The sequence below is a fragment of the Cicer arietinum genome, chromosome 5 (assembly GCF_000331145.2).
Source record: "Cicer arietinum cultivar CDC Frontier isolate Library 1 chromosome 5, Cicar.CDCFrontier_v2.0, whole genome shotgun sequence".
In the NCBI taxonomy this organism is placed as follows: domain Eukaryota; kingdom Viridiplantae; phylum Streptophyta; class Magnoliopsida; order Fabales; family Fabaceae; genus Cicer; species Cicer arietinum.
Window position 1 is genome coordinate 22358428 of NC_021164.2, and position 17560 is coordinate 22375987.

The window sequence follows — 17560 nt, forward strand, 5'->3', positions numbered from 1 at the left end:
TGTGTCTCTAAAGTAGTCACAAATATATTTTAGCGACCGATTCAGAAACCAATTTATTAGCGACCGATTTAGAGATCAATCAAAATCTTTTTTCTTCTTTTAAAACTAGATTTTTCTGAATCTCTATATCTAAAAAAAATAAATTTAACGACCAATTTAGAAATTAAATATTTTTTATTTAAAAACAAATACATATCATAAAAAAAAATTATTTTAAAATACACCAAAACGTATGCTTAAAAATATGATAATATTAAATATAAAAATATGATAATACCAAAACATATTTCACACTACCATAAACAACTCAAAGGATACTACCGTTCTCCTTCTTCTTTTCTTTTTATTTATTTTAAAAATAGGATTTTGTATGGTCTTTTAATGAAATTGTACTTGTTGTCAAAAATATATTTTAGAGACCGATTTAGAGACTAATATATTAGTGACCGATTTAGCGACTAATTTATTAACGACCGATTTAGAGACTAATTTATTAGCGACCGATTTTAGAGACCAATCCAATTTTTTGTTTCTTTTAAAAATAGGGTTTTATATGGTTTTTTTTAATGAAATCTCACTTATTCCTTTCATTTTCTTAGTCTCCTTCTTTCTCCCATGTCTCGCGCTCTCTCTAAACTCTCCCCCAAATCTTTATTCTCCAAATCGTTCTAACTCACTATAACCAAGATTACTGCTAGCCTATCGCCTAGAGCCAAGCTTCGACCGCGACTGCTTGTCACTTTTGGGCGCCTTCTTCCATCACTCGAGAAAGTCAGCACCGTCAAAGATCTCTTGTTTCCTCGCGGCCGGGTCGGCTTGGAAGCAAGCTACATGTCGCCTATCTCAACCCGTTTCTTATTATTAGTAAGATAGGTTGCCCCTTGCTCTTTGCTCCAGATAACCCTATCTTCTTACTGCAAGATACTACCCTCTTTTGTTTCTCTTTGAATTAAACCCTAATTTGATTCTTGATTAAAACAGTATTTTGTTTCCCTATGGTTTTTACTGTGTTTATCTTTGTAATTTTGAGGTGTATGTTTATCTTTTTTTTCCCTACTCAACGATGAATGTTCCATGTCATTAGAACAACCTTGCGAAATCATATTCAACAAAACCTTTTCTACCTATCTTGTCTCTCAAAGTGTGAATGTCTGCAACCTGATTTACCAGTCATGACTTTGAGGTTTATTGTCAGAAAATCCCTTGGGAAGTCATGGTCTGCCAATGCAGTTGAGGCTGCATGCTCTCACTTGTCACAAGTTAGTTTTACTGTTGAAAGAAGGGCTTTGATGTTAGGTCACATTAAACATGTAAATTAGTGGTTTTCCCATTTCTGATTATGGATCCCTTTTCTTATATAGTTATACTGGAATACTAATAAAATATATATGTTTTATGATACTGATTCATATATTATTTACAGTAAGGTTACATTTTTATCTTTTCTTGTATTGATTTTGTCTAACTTCAATAACTTAACAGTACCATACCATGCGAAATGTCCTCTATATGACCTTGACTGACTTCAAAAAGGTAAATGGCTTCCTTTCTATGAATCTGGTTTGTAGCTAAACTATTTGCAAGCAGTTGTCATCTGTGTTCTTACAACATACATATCTATTGGATTGGGAAAACAATAACTATTTTGCAAGAGGGTTTAATTAAATTATTTTACGTAAAACTTGTTTTATCCAAAAATTGTTCTGCATTTAGAAAAGTTCAATATCATTTACTGAAATGACGTTTTGATAACTAATTTAGAGTTTTCTTACCAGGTTGGGCACTCTATTGGTTCTTACATATTTGTTGGAATATCACTTTCTTCCCACAAGTGTGTTAGTTTTGCATCAAAGATTGCAGGGGTTTAGGATCTTGGCATGTTAGGTCGTGGCCGTGGAGAAGAGATTGGAACAAATGTTGAAGAACTCATGACAAGTGAACTTTTTGGGAATGTGAAAGATATATGTCTTGTAGGAATATTATCATGTGATAGATATATATGTTTTGTAGATATATTTCTTGTTTAAACTTAAATTTTATCTGTATTATTGAGTACTTAGAAATATTACTTAAATGTAATATATCTTTTATATACAATGATATGATTAATGCTTTTAAATGATTGATTTTGGTGTATGAACTTTTTAGATATTGAAATCAAAATAAAAAATTATTTTTATTGTTATTTTGGACATTAAAGTAATGAATTAAAAAAAAAAACAATAACATTTAGAAATAGAGCTGGTGACCAAATATTTAATAAAATAACAATTTATGTTCTCAAACTTTAGTCACTAATTCAGTCTCAAAAACCAGTCACAAAATCGGTCACAAAATTCGGTCACTAAATCGGTCACTAAATTCGGTCACTAAATTGGTCACTAAATTCGGTCTCTAAATCGGTCACTAAATTCGGTCGCTGATTTGGTCGCAACAGCTAGCGACTAGCAGTTTACCAACTGATTTAAATTGGTCACTAAATCGGTCGCTATTGAATTTAGTGACCGATTTTCTTCATTTAGTGACCGAAAAATCGGTCTCTAAAAGCGTTTTTTCTAGTAGTGTAGACGTATTCAATTTTCTATATTGCTTTAATTTGATTAAAGAATGATATATTCTAATTATTTCGAGGTCATAATAATCAACACAAGATTGGTTATAAACCCTAATTCGACAAGAATAAGCCTAGGATTGACAAAACTGACCTAAAAGATAATCGAATGACACAAATGAACTTATTGGATGCACAAGATTGGTTAAAACCCCAAATTAGACTAGAATAAGCCTATGGAGGACGAAAATGACTTCAATGTTAATCCAATGACACAAAATCACCTATTGGATGCACAAGATTGGTTAAAACCCCAAATTAGACTAGAATAAGCCTATGGAGGACGAAAATGACTTCAATGTTAATCCAATGACACAAAATCACCTATTGGATGCACAAGATTGGTTAAAAACTTTAATTGGACTAGAAAAAGCCAAGTGAGGATGAAAATGATGTAAATGTTAATCCTATTACACAAACACACCTATTCGATGCACAAGATTGGTTAAAAACCCTAATTGGACTAGAATTAGCCCACGGAGAACAGAAATGACCTAAATGTTAATCGAATGACACAAATGAACTTATTGGTGGCCAAAGATTGGTTAAAAACCCTAATTGGACTAGAATAAGCTTAGGGAGGACGAAAATGACCTAAATGTTAATCCAATGACACAAAAGAACTTATTGGATGTACGAGATTGGTTAAAAACCCTTGTTGGACTAGGATAAGCCTAGGGAGGATGAAAATGACCTAAATGTTAATCCAATGACACAGATGAACTTATTGGATACACAAGATTGGATAAAAACCCTAATTGGACTAGAATAATCCTAGGAAGGATGAAAATGACCTATATGTTAATCCAATGACACAAACATACCTATTGGATGCACAAGTTTGGTTAAAAACCTTAATTGGACTAGAATAAGCCTAGGGAGGACGAAAATGACCTAAATGTTAATCCAATGACACAAACATACCTATTGGATGCACAAGTTTGGTTAAAAACCTTAATTGGACTAGAATAAGCCTAGGGAGGACGAAAATGACCTAAATGTTAATCCAATGACACAAACATACCTATTGGATGCACAAGTTTGGTTAAAAACCTTAATTGGACTAGAATAAGCCTAGGGAGGACGAAAATGACCTAAATGTTAATCCAATGACACAAACATACCTATTGGATGCACAAGTTTGGTTAAAAACCTTAATTGGACTAGAATAAGCCTAGGGAGGACGAAAATGACCTAAATGTTAATCCAATGACACAAACATACCTATTGGATGCACAAGTTTGGTTAAAAACCTTAATTGGACTAGAATAAGCCTAGGGAGGACGAAAATGACCTAAATGTTAATCCAATGACACAAACATACCTATTGGATGCACAAGTTTGGTTAAAAACCTTAATTGGACTAGAATAAGCCTAGGGACGATGAAAATGACATAAATTTTAATCCTATTACACAGATGAACTTATTGGACGCCCAAGATTGGTTAAAAACCCTAATTGGACTAGAATAAGCCTAAGGAGGATGAAAATGACCTAAATGTTAATCCAATGACACAAACATACCTATTGGATGCACAAGTTTAGTTAAAAAACCCTAATTGGATTAGCATAAGTTTAGGGAAGACGAAAATGAGCTAAATGATAATCAAATAACACAAAGATACCAATTGGATGCACAAGATTAGTTAAAAACCCTAATTGGAGAAGAATAAGCCTAGGGATGACGAAAATTACCTAAATTTTCATCCAATGACACAAACACACCTATTGGATGCACAAGATTGGTTAAAAACCCTAATTGGACAAGAATAAGCCTAGGGAGGACGAAAATGACTTAAATGTTCATCCAATACACAAAATCACCTATTGGATGCACTAGATTGGTTAAAAACCCTAATTCGACAAAAATAAACCTAGGCTTGACGAAAATGACCTAAAAGGTAATCCAATGACACAAATGAACTTATTGGATGCACAAGATTGGTTAAAACCCCAAATTAGACTAGAATAAGCCTATGGAGGACGAAAATGACTTCAATGTTAATCCAATGACACAAACATACCTATTGGATGCACAAGTTTGGTTAAAAACCCTAATTGGACTAGAATAAGCCTAGGGAGGACGAACATGAGCTAAATGATAATCCAATGACACAAAGACAGCTATTGGATGTACAAGATTGATTGAAATCCCAAATTGGACTAGAATAAGCTTAGGAAGGACAAAAATGACCTAAATGTTAATCCAATGACACAAATGAACTTATCGGATGGACAAGATTGGTTGACAACCCTAATTGGACAAGAATTTGCCTAAGTGGATGAAAATGACCTCAATCTTAATCCAATGACACAAACACACTTATTGGATGCACAAGATTGGTTAAAAACTCTAATTGGACAAGAATAAGCCTAGCGAGGACGAAAATGACCTAAATGTTAACCCAATGACAGAAACATACCTATTGGATGCACAAGATTGGTTAAAAACCCTAATTGGACTAGAATAAGCCTAGGGAGGATTAAAATGACCTAAATGTTAACCCAATGACAGAAACATACCTATTGGATGCACAAGTTTAGTTAAAAACCCTAATTGGAGTAGAATAACCGTAGGGAAGACGAAAATGTGCTAAATGATAATCAAATAACACAAAGATACCTATTGGATACACAAGATTAGTTAAAAACCCTAATTGTAAAAGAATAAGTCTATGGATGACGAAAATGACCTAAATTTTAATCCAATGACACAAATGAACTTATTGGATGCACAAGATTGGTTAAAAACCCTAATTGGACTAGAATAAGCCTAGGGATGACGAAAATTACCTAAATTTTAATCCAATGACACAAATGAACTTATTGGATGCACAAGATTGGTTTAAACCCCTAATAGGACTAGAATAAGCCTATGGAGGACAAAAATTACATAAATGTTAATCCAATGACACAAACTCACCTATTGGATGCACAAGATTTGGTTAAAAACCCTAACTGGACTAGAAAAAGCCAAGGGAGGATGAAAATGACCTAAATGTTAATCCAATGACACAAATGAACTTATTGGATACACAAGATTGGATAAAAACCCTAATTGGACTAGAATAATCTAAGCTTAGGGAGGACGAAAATGACGTAAATGTTCATCCAATGACACAAATGAACTTATTGGATACACAAGATTGGATAAAAACCCTAATTGGACTAGAATAATCTAAGCTTAGGGAGGACGAAAATGACGTAAATGTTCATCCAATGACACAAATGAACTTATTGGATACACAAGATTGGATAAAAACCCTAATTGGACTAGAATAATCTAAGCTTAGGGAGGACGAAAATGACGTAAATGTTCATCCAATGACACAAATGAACTTATTGGATACACAAGATTGGATAAAAACCCTAATTGGACTAGAATAATCTAAGCTTAGGGAGGACAAAAATGACCTAAAAGTTCATCCTATAACACAAACACGCCTATTGGATGCACAAGATTGGTTAAAAACTTTAATTGGACTAGAATAAGCCTAGGGACGATGAAAATGACATAAATTTTAATCCTATTACACAAATGAAATTATTGGATGCACAAGATTGGTTAAAAACTCTAACTGGACAAGAATAAGCCTAGCGAGGACGAAAATGACCTAAAAAATTAATCCAATGACACAAATGAACTTATTGGATGGACAATATTGATTAAAAACCCGAATTGGACTAGAATATGCCTAAGGAGGATGAAAATGACCTAAATCTTAATCTAATGACACAAATGAACTTATTGGATGCACAAGATTGGTTAAAAACCCAAATGGACTTGAATAAGCCTAGGGAGGACGAAAATGACCTAAATGTTAATCCAATAAAAAAAATGAACCTATTGGATGCACAAGAATTGTTGAAAACCCTAATTGCACTAGAATAAACCTAGCGAGGACGAAAATAACTTAAAAAATTAATAAAATTTCACAGATGAACTTATTGGATGCACAAGATTTGTTAAAAACCCTAATTGGACTAGAATAAGCCTAAGGAGGATGAAAATGACCTAAATGTTAATCCAATGACACAAACATACCTATTGGATGCACAAGTTTAGTTAAAAAACCCTAATTGGATTAGCATAAGTTTAGGGAAGACGAAAATGAGCTAAATGATAATCAAATAACACAAAGATACCTATTGGATGCACAAGATTAGTTAAAAACCCTAATTGGAAAAGAATAAGCCTAGGGATGACGAAAATTACCTAAATTTAAATCCAGTGACACAAATAAACTTATTGGATGCACAAGATTGGTTAAAATCCCTAATTGGACTAGAATAAGTCTATGGAGGACAAAAATTACTTAAATGTTAATCCAATACACAAAATCACCTATTGGATGCACTAGATTGGTTAAAAACCCTAATTCGACAAAAATAAACCTAGGCTTGACGAAAATGACCTAAAAGGTAATCCAATGACACAAATGAACTTATTGGATGCACAAGATTGGTTAAAACCCCAAATTAGACTAGAATAAGCCTATGGAGGACGAAAATGACTTCAATGTTAATCCAATGCCACAAACATACCTATTGGATGCACAAGTTTGGTTAAAAACCCTAATGGGACTAGAATAAGCCTAGGGAGGACGAACATGAGCTAAATGATAATCCAATGACACAAAGACAGCTATTGGATGTACAAGATTGATTGAAATCCCAAATTGGACTAGAATAAGCTTAGGAAGGACAAAAATGACCTAAATGTTAATCCAATGACAGAAATGAACTTATCGGATGGACAAGATTGGTTGACAACCCTAATTGGACAAGAATATGCCTAAGGAGGATGAAAATGACCTCAATCTTATTCCAATGACACAAACACACTTATTGGATGCACAAGATTGGTTAAAAACTCTAATTGGACAAGAATAAGCCTAGCGAGGACGAAAATGACCTAAATGTTAACCCAATGACAGAAACATACCTATTGGATGCACAAGTTTAGTTAAAAACCGTAATTGGACTAGAATAAGCCTAGGGAGGATTAAAATGACCTAAATGTTAACCCAATGACACAAACATACCTATTGGATGCACAAGTTTAGTTAAAAACCCTAATTGGACTAGAATAACCCTAGGGAAGACGAAAATGAGCTAAATCATAATCAAATAACACAAAGATACCTATTGGATACACAAGATTAGTTAAAAACCCTAATTGTAAAAGAATAAGTCTATGGATGACCAAAATGACCTAAATTTTAATCCAATGACACAAATGAACTTATTGGATGCACAAGATTGGTTAAAACCCCTAATAGGACTAGAATAAGCCTATGGAGGACAAAAATTACATAAATGTTAATCCAATGACACAAACTCACCTATTGGATGCACAAGATTGGTTAAAAACCCTAATTGGACAAGAATAAGCCTAGCGAGGACGAAAATGACCTAAATGTTCACCTAATGACACAAACATACCTATTGGAGGCACAAGATTGGTTAAAAACTCTAATTGGACAAGAATAAGCCTAGCGAGGACGAAAATGACCTAAATGTTCACCTAATGACACAAACATACCTATTGGAGGCACAAGATTGGTTAAAATCCCTAATTGGACTAGAAAAAGCCTAGGGAGGATGAAAATGACCTAAATGTTAATCCAATGACACAAACATACCTATTGGAGGCACAAGTTTAGTTAAAAACCCTAATTGGACTAGAATAAGCCTAGGGAAGCCGAAAATGAGCTAAATGATAATCAAATAACACAAAGATACCTATTGGATGCACAAGATTAGTTAAAAACCCTCATTGGAAAAGAATAAGCATAAGGAAGACGAAAATGACCTAAAATTTAATCCAATGACACAAATGAACTTATTGGATACACAAGATTGGTTAAAACCCCTAATTGGACTAGAATAAGCTTATGGAGGACGAAAACGAATTAAACGTTAATCCAATGACACAAACTCACCTATTGGAGGCACAAGATTGGTTAAAAACCCTAATTCGACAACAATAAGCCTAGGGTTGACAAAAAAGACCTAAAACGTAATCCAATGACACCAATGAACTTATTGGATGCACAAGACTGGTTAAAACCCCAAATTAGACTAGAAAAAGCCTATGGAGGACGAAAATGACTTAAATGTTAATCCAATGACACAAACTCACCTATTGGATGCACAAGATTGGTTAAAAACCCTAATTGGACTAGAAAAAGCCTAGGAAGGATGAAAATGACATAAATGTTAATCCTATTACACAAACACACATATTGGATGCACAAGATTGGTTAAAAACCCTAATTGAAATAGAATTAGCCCAAGGAAGACGAAAATGACCTAAATGTTAATCCAATGACACAAATGAACTTCTGTGATGCACAAGATTGATTAAAAACCCTAATTGGACTAGAATAAGCTTAGGGAGGACGAAAATGACCTAAATGTTAATCCAATGACACAAATGAACTTCTGTGATGCACAAGATTGATTAAAAACCCTAATTGGACTAGAATAAGCTTAGGGAGGACGAAAATGACCTAAATGTTAATCCAATGACACAAATGAACTTCTGTGATGCACAAGATTGATTAAAAACCCTAATTGGACTAGAATAAGCTTAGGGAGGATGATAATGACTTAAATGTGAGTCCAATGACAAAAATGAACTTATTGGATGTACAAGATTGGTTGAAAACCCTAATTGGACTAGAATAAGCTTAGGGAGGACGAAAATGACCTAAACGTTCATCCAATGACACAAATGAACTTATTGGAAGAATAAGATTGGTTAAAAACCTTTATTGGAAAAGAATAAGCCTAAGGAGGACGAAAATGACCTAAACGTTCATCCAATGACACAAATGAACTTATTGGAAGAATAAGATTGGTTAAAAACCTTTATTGGAAAAGAATAAGCCTAAGGAGGACGAAAATGACCTAAACGTTCATCCAATGACACAAATGAACTTCTGTGATGCACAAGATTGATTAAAAACCCTAATAGGACTAGAATAAGCTTAGGGAGGACGAAAATGACCTAAATGTTAATCCAATGACACAAATGAACTTATTGGATAAAAAAGATTGGTTAAAAACCCGAATTGGACTAGAATAAGCCTAGGTAGGATGAAAATGACCTAAATCTTAATCCAATGACACAAAGACACCTATTGGAGGCACAAGATTGGTTAAAAACCCTAATTGGACTAGAAAAAGCCTAGGGAGGATGAAAATGACCTAAAAGTTAATCCAATTACACAAACACACCTATTGGATGCACAAGATTGGTTAAAAACCCTAATTTGACTAGAACAAGCTTAGGTAGGACGAAAATGACCAAAATGTTAATCCTATTACACAAACACACCTATTGTAAGAACAAGATTGGTTAATCCAATGACACAAACTCACCTTTTGGATGCACAAGATTGGTTAAAAACCCTAATTCGACAAGAAAAAGCCAAGGGTTGACAAAAATGACCTAAAAGGTAATCCAATGACACAAATGAACTTATTGGATGCACACGATTGGTTAAAACCCCAAATTAGACTAGAATAAGCCTATGGAGGATGAAAATGACTTCAATGTTAATCCAATGACACAAACTCACCTATTCGATGCACAAGATTGGTGAAAAACCGTAATTGGACTAGAATTAGCCCACGGTGAACACAAATGACCTGAATGTTAATCGAATAACACAAATGAACTTATTGGTGGCCAAAGATTGGTTAAAAACCCTAATTGGGCTAGAATAAGCTTAGGGAGGACGAAATTGTCGTAAATGTTAATCCAATAACACAAAAGAACTTATTGGATGTACGAGATTGGTTAAAAATCATTGTTGGACTAGGATAAGCCTAGGGAGGATGAAAATGACCTAAATGTTAATCCAATGTCACAAAAGAACTTATTGGATGCACATGATTGGTTAAAAACCTTAATTGGATTAGAATAAGAGTAGGGAAGACGAAAATGGCCTACAAAATTAATCCAATGACGCAAATGAACTTGTTGGATGCAAAAAATTGGTTAAAAACCCTAATAGGACTAGAATAATCCTAGGAATGATTAAAATGACCTAATCGTTAATCCAATGACACAAACATACCTATTTGATGCACAAGTTTCGTTAAAAACCATAATTGGACTAGAGTAAGCCTAGGGAGGATGAAAATGACATAAATGTTAATCCTATTACACAAACGAACTTATTGGATGTACAAGATTGATTGAAAATTCTAATTGGACAATAATAAGCTTAGGGAGGACGAAAATGACCTAAATGTTAATCCAATGACACAAATGAAGTTATTGGATGCACAAGATTAGTTAAAAACCTTAATTGGAATAGAATAAGTAAATGTTAATCCAATGACACAAACATACCTATTGGATGCACAAGTTTAGTTAAAAAACCCTAATTGGACTAGAATAAGCATAGGGAAGACGAAAATGAGCTAAATGATAATCAAATAACACAAAGATACCTATTGGATGCACAAGATTAGTTTAAGACCATAATTGGAAAACAATAAGCCTAGGGATGACGAAAATGACCTAAATTTTAATCCGATGACACAAATGAACTTATTGGATGCACAAGATTGGTTAAAACCCCTAACTGGACTAGAATAAGCCTATGGAGGACGAAAATTACTTAAATGTTAATCTAATTACACAAACTCACCTATTGGATGAACAAGATTGGTTAAAAACCCTAATTGGAATAGAAAAAGCCTAGGGAGGACGAAAACGACTTAAAGGTTAATCCAATTACACAAACTCACCTATTGGATGCACAAGATTGGTTAAAAACCCTAATTCGACAAGAATAAGCCTAGGGACGACAAAAATGACCTAAAATTTAATCCAATGACACAAATGAACTTATTGGATGCACAAGATCGGTTAAAACCCCAAATTGGACTAGAAAAAGCCTAGGGAGGATGAAAATGACATAAATGTTAATCCTATTACACAAACACACCTATTGGATGCACAAGATTGGTTAAAAACCCTAATTGGACTAGAATTAGCCAAAGGAAGACGAAAATGACCTAAATGTTATTCCAATGACACAAATGAACTTCTTCGATGCACAAGATTGATTACAAACCCTAATTGGACTAGAATAAGCTGAGGGAGGATGATAATGACTTAAATGTTAGTCCAATGACACAAATGAACTTATTGGATGGTCAAGATTGGTTGAAAACCCTAATTGGACTAGAATAAGCTTAGGGAGGACGAAAATTACCTAAATGTTAATCCAATGACACAAATGAAGTTATTGGATGCACAAGATTAGTTAAAAACCCTAATTGGAATAGAGTAAGTAAATGTTAATCCAATGACACAAACATACCTATTGGATGCACAAGTTTAGTTAAAAAACCCTAATTGGACTAGAATAAGCATAGGGAAGACGAAAATGAGCTAAATGATAATCAAATAACACAAAGATACCTATTGGATTCACAAGATTAGTTTAAAACCATAATTGCAAAACAATAAGCCTAGGGATGACGAAAATGACCTAAATTTTAATCCAATGACACAAATGAACTTATTGGATGCACAAGATTGATTAAAACCCCTAACTGGACTAGAATAAGCCTATGGAGGACGAAAATTACTTAAATGTTAATCTAATTACACAAACTCACCTATTGGATGAACAAGATTGGTTAAAAACCCTAATTGGAATAGAAAAAGCCTAGGGAGGACGAAAACGACTTAAAGGTTAATCCAATTACACAAACTCACCTATTGGATGCACAAGATTGGTTAAAAACCCTAATTCGACAAGAATAAGCCTAGGGACGACAAAAATGACCTAAAATTTAATCCAATGACACAAATGAACTTATTGGATGCACAAGATTGGTTAAAACCCCAAATTGGACTAGAAAAAGCCTAGGGAGGATGAAAATGACATAAATGTTAATCCTATTACACAAACACACCTATTGGATGCACAAGATTGGTTAACAACCCTAATTGGACTAGAATTAGCCAAAGGATGACGAAAATGACCTAAATGTTAATCCAATGACACATATGAACTTCTTCGATGCACAAGATTGATTACAAACCCTAATTGGACTAGGATAAGCTGAGGGAGGATGATAATGACTTAAATGTTAGTCCAATGACAAAAATGAACTTTATTGGATGGTCAAGATTGGTTGAAAACCCTAATTGGACTAGAATAAGCCTAGGTAGGATGATAATGACCTAAATTTTAATCCAATGACACAAACACACCTATTGGATGCACAAGATTGGTTAAAAACCCTAATTGGCCTAGAAAAAGCATAGGGAGGATGAAAATGACCTAAATGTTAATCCAATTACACAAACACACCTATTGGATGCACAAGATTGGTTAAAAACCGTAATTGGAAAAGAATAAGCCTAGGGAGGACGAAAATGACCTAAATGTTAATCCAATTACACAAACACACCTATTGGATGCACAAGATTAGTTAAAAACGCTAATTGGAATAGAACAAGCTTAGGTAGGACTAAAATGACAAAAATGTTAATCCGGCAACACAAACACACCTATTGTATGAACAAGATTTGTTAAAAACCCTAATTGGACTAGAATTAGCCCAAGAAGGACGCAAATGACCTAAAGGTTAATCTAATGACACAAACTCACCTTTTGGATGCACAAGATTGGTTAAAAACCCTAATTCGAGAAGAATAAGCCTAGGGTTGACAAAAATGACCTAAAAGGTAATCCAATGCACAAATGAACTTATTGGATGCACAAGATTGGTTAAAACCCCAAATTAGACTAGAATAAGCCTATGGAGGACGAAAATGACTTCAATGTTAATCCAATAACACAAACTCACCTATTGGATGCACAAGATTGGTTAAAAATCTTAATTGGACTAGAAAAAGCCTAGGGAGGATGAAAATGATGTAAATGTTAATCCTATTACACAAACACACCAATTTGATGCACAAGATTGGTTAAAAACCCTAATTGGACTAGAATTAGCCCACGGAGGACACAAATGACCTAAATGTTAATCGAATGACACAAATGAACTTATTGTGGCAAAAGATTGGTTAAAAACTCTAATTGGACTTAAATAAGCTTAGGGAGGACGAAAATGACCTAAATGTTAATCCAATGACACAAAAGAACTTATTGGATGTACGAGATTGGTTAAAAACCCTTGTTGGACTAGGATAAACCCAGGGAGGATGAAAATGACCTAAATGTTAATCCAATGACACAAATGAACTTATTGGATGCACATGATTGGTTAAAAACCTTAATTGGACTAGAATAATCCTAGGAAGGATGAAAATGACATAAATTTTAATCCAATGACACAAGCATACCTATTGGATGCACAAGTTGTGTTAAAAACCTTAATTGGACTAGAATAAGCCTAGGGAGGATGAAAATGACATATTACACAAACGAACTTATTGGATGTACAAGATTGATTGAAAACCCTAATTGGACTAGAATAAGCTTAGGGAGGACAAAAATGACCTAAATGTTAATCCAATGACACAAATGAACTTATTGGATGGAAAAGATTGGTTAAAAACCCGAATCGGACTAGAATATGTCTAAGGAAGATGAAAATGACCTAAATCTTAATCAAATGAGACAAACACACCTATTGGATGGATAAGATTGGTTAAAAACACTAATTGGACAAGAATAAGCCTAGCGTGGACGAAAATGACCTAAAACATTAATCAAATGACACAAATGAAGTTATTGGATGCACAAGATTGGTTAAAAACCTAATTGGACTAGAATATGCCTAAGGAGGATGAAAATGACCTAAATCTTAATCAAATGACACAAATTAACTTATTGGATGCACAAGTTTGGTTAAAAACTTTAATTCGACTAGAATAAGCCTAGGGAGGATGAAAATGACATAAATTTTAATCCTATTACACAAATGAAACTATTGGATGCACAAGATTGGTTAAAAACTCTAATTGGACAAGAATAAGCCTAGCGAAGACGAAAATGACCAAAAAATTAATCCAATGACACAAATGAAGTTATTGGATGGACAAGATTGATTAAAAACCCGAATTGGACTAGAATATACCTAAGGAGGATGAAAATGAGCTAAATCTTAATCCAATGACACAAATGAACTTATTGGATGCACAAGATTGGTCAAAAACCCTAATGGACTTGAATAAGCCTAGGGAGGACGAAAATGACCTAAATGTTAATCCAATGAAAAAAATGAACCAATTGGATGCACAAGAATTGTTGAAAACCCTAATTGGACTAGAATAAGCCTAGCGAGGACGAAAATGACCTGAAAAATTAATCAAATGACACAGATGAACTTATGGGATGCACTAGATTGGTAAAAAACCCTAATTGGACTAGAATAAGCCTAAGGAGGATGAAAATGACCTAAATGTTAATCCAATGACACAAACATACCTATTGGATGCACAAGTTTAGTTAAAAAACCCTAATTGGACTAGCATAAGCTTAGGGAAGACGAAAATGATTTAAATGATAATCAAATAACACAAAGATACCTATTGGATGCACAAGATTAGTTAAAAACCCTAATTGGAAAAGAATAAGCCTAGGGATGACGAAAATTACCTAAATTTTAATCCAGTGACAAAAATAAACTTATTGGATGCACAAGATTGGTTAAAATCCCTAATTGGACTAGAATAAGTCTATGGAGGACGAAAATTACTTAAATGTTAATCCAATGACACAAAATCCCCTATTGGATGCACTATATTGGTTAAAATCCCTAATTCGACAAAAATAAACCTAGGGTTGACGAAGATGACCTAAAAGGTAATCCAATGACACAAATGAACTTATTGGATGCACAAGATTGGTTAAAACCCCAAATTAGACTAGAATAAGCCTATGGAGGACGAAAATGACTTCAATGTTAATCCAATGACACAAAATCCCCTATTGGATGCACAAGATTGGTTAAAACCCCAAATTAGACTAGAATAAGCCTATGGAGGACGAAAATGACTTCAATGTTAATCCAATGACACAAAATCCCCTATTGGATGCACAAGATTGGTTAAAAACTCTAATTGGACAAGAATAAGCCTAGGGAGGACGAAAATGACCTAAATGTTCATTCAATTACACAAATGAACTTATTGGATGCACAAGATTGGTTAAAACCCCAAATTAGACTAGAATAAGCCTATGGAGGACACAAACTCACCTATTGGACGCACAAGATTGGTTAAAAACCCGAATTGGACTAGAAAAAAGCCTAGGGAGGATGAAAATGACGTAAATGTTAATCCTATTACACAAACACACCTATTCGATGCACAAGATTGGTTAAAAACCCTAATTGGAAAAGAATAAGCCTAGGGAGGATGAAAATGACATAAATTTTAATCCTATTACACAAACACACCTATTCGATGCACAAGATTGGTTAAAACCCCTAATTGGACAAGAATAAGCCTAGGGAGGATGAAAATGACATAAATTTTAATCCTATTACACAAACACACCTATTCGATGCACAAGATTGGTTAAAAACCCTAATTGGACTAGAATTAGCCCACAGAGGACGCAAATGACCTAAATGTTAATCGAATGACACAAATGAACTTATTGGAGGCAAAAGATTGGTTAAAAACCTAATTGGACTAGAATAAGCTTAGGGAGGACGAAAATGACCTAAATGTTAATCCAATGACACAAGAACTTATTGGATGTACTAGATTGGTTAAAAACTCTAATTGGACAAGAATAAGCCTGGCGAGGACGAAAATGACCTAAAAAATTAATCAAATGACACAAATGAACTTATTGGATGCACAAGATTGGTTAAACACCCTAATTGAACTAGAATAAGCCTAGGGAGGATGAAAATGACCTAAATGTTAATCCAATCACACAAACATACCTATTGGATGCACAAGTTTAGTTAAAACCTTAATTGGACCAGAATAAGCCTAGGGAAGACGAAAATGAGCTAAATGATAATCAAATAACACTAAGATACCTATTGGATGCACAAGATTAGTTAAAAACCGTAATTGGAAAAGAATAAGCCTAGGGATGACGAAAATGACCTAAATTTTAATCCAATGACACAAATGAACGTATTGGATGCACAAGATTGGTTAAAACCCCTAATTGAACTAGAATAAGCCAATGGAGGACGAAATTTACTTAAATGTTAATCCAATGACAGAAACTCACCTATTGGATGCACAAGATTGGTTAAAAACCCTAATTGGACTAGGAAAACCCTAGGGAGGATGAAAATGACCTATTTTTTAATTCAATGAACAAACATACCTATAGGACGCACAAGTTTAGTTAAAAACCCTAATTGGACAAGAATAAGCCCAGGGAAGCCGAAAATGAGCTAAATGATAATCAAATAACACAAAGATACCTATTTGATGCACAAGATTAGTCAAAAACCATAATTGAAAAAGAATAAGCCTAGGGATGACGAAAGTGACCTAAAATTTAATCCAAAGACACAAATGAACTTATTGGATGCACAAGATTGGTTAAAACCCCTAATTGGAGTAGAATAAGCCTATAGAGGACAAAAACGACTTAAATGTTAATCCAATGACACAAACTCACCTATTGGATGCACAAGATTGGTTAAAAAACCTAATTGGACTAGAAAAAGCATAGGGAGGATGAAAATGACCAAAATGTTAATCCAGTTACACAAACACACGTATTGGATGCACAAGATTGGTTAAAATGTTAACACAACGACACAAATGAACTTATTTGATGCACAAGATTGGTTAAAAACCTTACTTGGACTAGAATAAACCTAGGGAGGACGAAAATGACCTAAATGTTAATCGAATGATACAAATGAACTTATTGGATGCAAAAGATTGGTTAAAAACCGTTATTGGATTAGAATAAGCTTAGGGAGGATGAAAATGACCTAAATGTTAATCCAATGACACAA

The 17560-nt window shown here is 33.9% G+C and overlaps 1 long non-coding RNA gene across 1 annotated transcript; it reads left to right on the top strand.

Moving 5' to 3' along the window:
* The first annotated feature begins 1169 nt into the window (after positions 1–1169).
* Positions 1170–2126, top strand: LOC113783988 (uncharacterized). The gene is made up of 2 exons (XR_003470037.2): positions 1170–1533; positions 1776–2126. It is a non-coding gene; the product is annotated as an uncharacterized lncRNA (long non-coding RNA).
* Positions 2127–17560: the final 15434 nt, after the last annotated feature.